The sequence below is a fragment of the Rhinopithecus bieti genome, unplaced genomic scaffold (assembly GCF_001698545.2).
Source record: "Rhinopithecus bieti isolate Rb0 unplaced genomic scaffold, ASM169854v2 scaffold_3062, whole genome shotgun sequence".
NCBI lineage: Eukaryota > Metazoa > Chordata > Mammalia > Primates > Cercopithecidae > Rhinopithecus > Rhinopithecus bieti.
In genome coordinates, this window is record NW_016804432.1 from 5,639,501 (window position 1) to 5,645,800 (window position 6,300).

Here is a 6,300-nt window from a genome sequence, read left to right on the forward strand (position 1 = left end):
TTCTGCAACTGCCTTCCAGAAAATATTCATGTAATTAAACATGTTAATAGGTGTTTAAGAGAACAATGTCTATGTTCAGATAAAATTTGAAATTTTTTTCTGGGAGCTTGTGGTGCACATTTTAGCATGTAATAAGGCTGAGAAGATCTGCTGTTGAAAAAAAAAAAAACAAAGGGGAGTTTATATGTTACTCTCCAAATGTATTTGTACTTTTATTATTTTATATAAAAATATTGTTTTGTGCAAAAATATTACATGCTACTTGTATAATAAATGATGAAACAGACCTCAGAGAAAGTAAAGAAAGAGAAGAGACATGGGGAAAGATGTGATCAGTCCCAATGAGGAATGTAAATTTAAAAATTAAGAGATATGTCTGATGAGCATTTCTACCAAGTTTTATAATGTAAGGAGCTACGTATCTCTTCTTTAACGTCCTTAAGAATTACATTTCTTGTCAGGGCAAGAGAATGAAGAACGGAAAGAAGGAGGAAAGGAGGGGTGAAGGGAGAGAGGAACTAAGTTTGTCTAACCCTGTGCTTCCAAAATTTATTTGACAGTAGAACGCTTTTATTCAAAGAATGTTTGTAAACACTAGAGATATGCTGGCAAATGCTTAACAGCCAGCTCTTGGGAAAGGGAGGGGGCCTGGTTTGTAGCACTTGTCCGTTTCCATGGTGTAAATAATCCCAACCATGGCCAGTAACAAACTGCCAATATGACATCACTGGCTCCCAAGCTTCTGGCTCCAGCCCACCACTGCCAGTGTTCCTTGGAGCAGAGTTTTAGAAATGTTGAGCTTGTGTATCTTATCCTTCTTCTCAGTCCTCACTCCTGTATACATATGTGCTTTAAAGATGAAAAAAACTAAGGCCCAAAGAGGTTATGTGACTGTTCAAACTACACAGCTACTCATCTTTACTGGTATCTAAACTAATTTCTAAATTAAAAGGTGATCCCATACTATCTAAAGTAAAATTCAGCTATATGAAAAGAAGTATAGTACTATAGAGTCAGTGATAAGGAAGGCCCTTACCTCATAAATATAAAATGCATATTGATGTCTTTTAGCTGCTCTGTTCCTCTGCCTGGAGTTAGCATAACTTGGATAATATGTATGTATTACCAATATCTTTTAAGAGTAATAAGAAATTTGAGCCCATTTGTTCATAAATATTTTCAAATCCTTAATCAAAAGAGGTTACATAAGAATTTAAAATATTATTATAAAGTCATTCAAGTCTTAAGATCTCTTGGATCTTTGTCTTACCCAGAGGTAACTCTCTAAGATTAGAGAGCACACCTTACTTAGAAAAAAGGGAAAGTTCACTCTTACTTATTTTACTATTTTTTTTGTTCAGACTTTTCCTTCTAGCCCATAATTTATCTTGTATGTTTTACTTGCCTTATCATATTTTCAAAAGGTAAGGATTTGTCGAGATCCGTGCTTTTAAAACAGAATTGTTTTTTATGTGAATCTATACATATATATCAACAAATTTGTTTTTGTTTGTTCAATGTGATGCTACTTCCTTAGGTTCAAAGATGATAATATAAATTTGTTTATTGTTATCCTTTGTGGCTGAAAAGTGTCTGTGAGCACTTCTCTAAAAGGAATTGTCATATAAATCCCAGGCTCTTCCCTGCTGGATTTTACTAATCTCAGACAAGTCCTTTAGTCTCTTATAACCTTGATTTTCTTATTCATAAAAATGAATTGAATAATAGTAATCTATGTTTAATGGAAAAGTTGGTCTCAAATACATAGATTTTGAGAACTGATCATTAAGTTTGTGAATTTCACCCTAACTTTTGGCCATTTTACAACATGTTGACTCTTTCACCAAGTGCTTGATGGGAAAAAGAGCGAGGGTTAAAATTTGTTTTCTTTAAATTATCTCTAGACTGAAATCATTCAGATTCTCCTGGCTTCTTGTTAAGAATGGAAGACAAGAATTAGCAACAGTGGATAGTCAACAGACTTGTCTTGCCACTATAGTTATTTAATGAGCAGCATCAACAAAAGGACAGTTTTAAAAATAAGGACCTTACAAACTCAGTAAGTCACAGATACAAGATGAAAAGAAAGAAAGAAGCTTAAGAAAAGTAGGAAGACTTAAGATAAATGGAGCTCCCTGCTTGGCTGGGCCAGTTTCCTGGGCTGAACCACACTTTCCATCTCAGGTATACAATAACTGACATTCATTCTGTAATGATGCCTATCTGATTTTTTAGATTCTAATGAAATTCTGCAAACTTCTGGCTTTTTAACTTGAAATTTACCTCTACCTCCAAGTTTCTCTGTGGTTACAAAGTGATTGGTTCCTTTGACAATGCATATGCATCATTCAAGAAGACAATTTCCTCATAGGTATCCCAAGCTCTGCTGGTAAATTCTAAACAAACAGGTAACTACAGGTCAAATGAGTGCTCCTATGATTGGAACCAGTGATCCTTATTCATTGCTCCATCCAAGTCTACTAAAGTCGGTTCATCAAGCAGTTTATGAGTGTAACTACTTTATGAGAGAGATTTTGCTAAAACTCCTGAAAATGGTGTTATATGAAAAAGAAGAAAATTGTAACTAATATTTAAATAGGACTTTGCTGTTTACCCAGTGTTTTCCCCATGTTATCTCACTTAATCCTCACAATAATGCCCATAAGGTGTATTATCCCAATTTTATGGATTACTAAGCTGAAGTTTTAAGAAGTTGACTTATTTAACTCAATAGAAGACTGTCAGGGAAGACTTTGAGATTCAAATATCAAATTCTGTGCACCTTCCATACTGCATTAACTCTTAGAAATGGACTTGACTTTTGCTCCTAATACTCAACTAATTACTGATGCCAGCTAGTCCCCTAATCCTGAGGAACCAGCAAAGGTCAAGGAAATAGTTGCCTCTACATATTTGCAATAGGCCTTTGACGTACAAATGCAATGGTAATAAGGCCCTATACCAAAGACCCCTTCCTCTGTAATTGGACAATACAGGTGCAAATCCTGGCTGCAATGCTTACTTGGGCAAGCTACCTAACGTCTTAGAATCTCGGTTTTCTCATCTGTACAATAGGAATAATGATAGCACTTGCCTTATAGCATTGTTGTGAGGATTAAATGGAGCTAAACCACAAGAAGCACTTCGCACAGAGCAAGCATTCAATAAATATTAGCTTTAAAAATATATAGATTTAGGTGGCTATATGGTCTCCTTTAGACTATATAGCCTATTCTTGACTAGGAGAATCAATCAGACTTAAAACTCTGTCCCTCCAGCTGAGGTAACCAATTAGATACATATGAAAATTCCATAGTCACTACCACCTCTGATACCAAAAATACTATTGGTAAGTAGTATTAAACTATTTAAAAGTATACAGTATAGATTATATAGAAATTAAAATTAAAATACATATCGCATTCAGTACAAGAGATTTGAATTTAAACATGATCTCTAAGACTCCAGTCCAAAAATTTGATGACTCCATTATAACTTGGTACTGGTTATTGGTATAATGAGTTTACCAAAGGCAATTACTCAGTTTCATTATCTTGCCTTTTAATCTCTTAACAAAAATCTAGTCTAAAATTAAAATTAAAGGTATTCAACTCAAGACACACAGAGAATGTTTACATAAGGCCCATCACTTGGGCCTTAACTGTTCACTCCTGTCTGCAGAAATCTAAAAGCCACCCAGGCCACCAACTTAATTATATCCAGGATGCGCACCAGAGGTGAAAAGCCTCCTAGAACTGTTTTTCAATCATCATCTCTCCAACTGAGCTGGACTAGTGACACTAAAACCAGCAATTAAAAGCCTCAAGTTTAGAAATACATTCAGTTTCCCAAGTCTCCAAATGGCAAAGGTTAAGTGAATTATGTGGAGATAATTCGCCAAAGTCCCAAGGGAGGGTCCTACTAACTTCACATTGCTGGCTGTTTCAGTCTTATTTTTTTCTTCTCAACTGATATGCTTCTTGTCATGGTGCTGCCAATGCAAACGGCAGGAAAATAAGAAAAGTTGCAGATGTGGAGAATAAAATCCCTTCAATGTGTTTTGCAAGGGGAAGTCATGCGATTAGCACATTCGGTGTTTCTGTAACACAGAAAGCTGTCTCCTCTAGCTATTTTCAAGAATAATTGTGAGTAAATTTACACTCACCTCATATTAAAAATATTTGAAATCTTTACTATGTTGCTTTGCTACTTAAATTGGATGGCGTCGCTGGGCATCTTACTGTGTGAGACTATAATGGGACCCACAACTTTCCTCCAGGCTGAATTAGAACCACCCATTACACCTCGAGTTGTGTGGTAACACCTCCACAGTGTTTCCAATTAACTTTGTAAGTTTTTAATCAGTGACAAATGCATCTTTGTAAATTCAATTTACCTTTTATTGCAGCACTATAAACCGTCTTGCAGCATTCCGATACGTTGTGAACATTTTACTTGCTACTGACATAAGACAGCTGTTGGACCTACAACAAAGGCTAAGCTTTATGAGTTACCTGAATTAGGATGTAGGTGAAGTAATTAAACCCCAAAGAGAAAGAGGGGGAAAATAGATAGCCCTCCATGATCCACGTACACCGATAGGTAGGCAAGGACTCCTGGAGCAACTCTGAAGCTGAAACATTCAAGATTAAAATCCCAGAGACTCTCTTCTGGTTTAAACTCACAATATGTTGAAAGAGGTAGATAAGTGAAAAGGCCAGGCACATTTTATTAATAAATCCATACAGCTATTTGTTTTTCTTTTTAATCAGATTCAAATGCATCCTGTTAAAGACCATGGATGATTAGATCATAAATCTGCATGAGCTTGGAGATGATGAAGGAAATGCTTCTCTGTAAAGTGATCATCACGCTGCCAGTTCCATCATTTACACATTTTTACAGGTGCAAGGAAAAGGTTTAATTTCAAATTGCTTGCAAAAATCACTCAAAATAAAATATTACTTTATAAGATCTCCAGATAATAAAGTAAATGAGCTAAATGTGCTACTTGAAAATGTATTTTATTTTGTTTCTATCTTGGCTCCTAACATCCACAAAAGAAAATCTAAGTGGAAGGAGTAGTATAGGTGTTTGCCTCACTGGACTTACTCTAGGAGTCTAGCTTAGGTTTTGTTTTGTTTGCATGTTATTAATGACACTTTATTAACTCATTGCCCCTTGTAGCATATTACTTACAATTATTAACTAATTGTAAGTAATATGGTCATAAGACATATCTTTTGTTACATATTTAATCAAAAGTCTGCATTTTATATAGGCAGCAAATTTATGGATGACATTTATGGTTTCTTCCTAAAATACTAAAGAATTCTTTTTGTCTTACTTTCAGATTTATCACCCAACCGTAAGACATTTGACATTCAAGTTGTAGATGTGAGTCTTGCTATTTTCACATGGAAAATATTGTAAATGTTATAATTTGTCAAGAGTTTTTAGACCCTAACATTAGCTAATTCATTAATTCATTCATTTATTCATCAAGCATATTAAGTGTCTAATATCTGCCAGGGATAAATAGTGAATAAAAATGTAGCCCCTCTCCTGAAGATCAAAGATTATAAATACAAGAAAAAATTCAGACCTGTATTTATATATTGCTTACTTCACACCTCTCTTTAGACTTTATATAGTTTTAAAAATCAGCCATAACCTAAAACTTTTTATTAAATCTGTACATTGTTACCATTTCTAAACCATGGGCTTGGCTTTCTTTGACCTTTTCTGAAGGGCATACTCCTTGAATGCTGTTTTAATTCTTCTGTATGTATCACAGAGCCTTTTGATAGCTTATGAATTCTTTATAATACATACACAAACTAGTCAAAATACAGCTTTGATTTTCATAACCCTATTTTTCTCCATTCTTTATTACATGTATTAAAGAAATAAGAAAATGCTTGACAGGTTACTAGATAGCTACTTTAGGATGTAGGAATTAGAAATGAAAAGTACCCTTTTAAATTCCTATAAACTGGTCATCAGTTTCTCACCATTTCCTCTGTATGCTCAGAAAAATACGACCGGATGAAGGAGTGGAGTTTCAGCAGACGATATTGAGTTTATGTTCTTTATCCCGCATTGTGCTGTTCAACCAGTGGAAGGAATACTCTGATGGCAGTCTTTGACTTCCAGGACAAAGGGAATCAGTGCCCTGCCACAGCATAGAAATTAGATAGAGAGACCTTTGAGAGGCTACTAAGCCTTCCCCACCTCTGTTCTCTGCATAACACTCACAAAAACAACCCAAGCACCTTGCCAAATGTATGGAGAGAGAGG

The 6,300-nt window shown here is 35.0% G+C and overlaps 1 long non-coding RNA gene across 1 annotated transcript; it reads left to right on the top strand.

Moving 5' to 3' along the window:
* The first annotated feature begins 788 nt into the window (after window positions 1-788).
* Window positions 789-4,910, top strand: LOC108527164 (uncharacterized). Its single transcript, XR_001884720.1, has 3 exons — window positions 789-924; window positions 1,905-2,184; window positions 4,773-4,910. It is a non-coding gene; the product is annotated as an uncharacterized LOC108527164 (long non-coding RNA).
* Window positions 4,911-6,300: the final 1,390 nt, after the last annotated feature.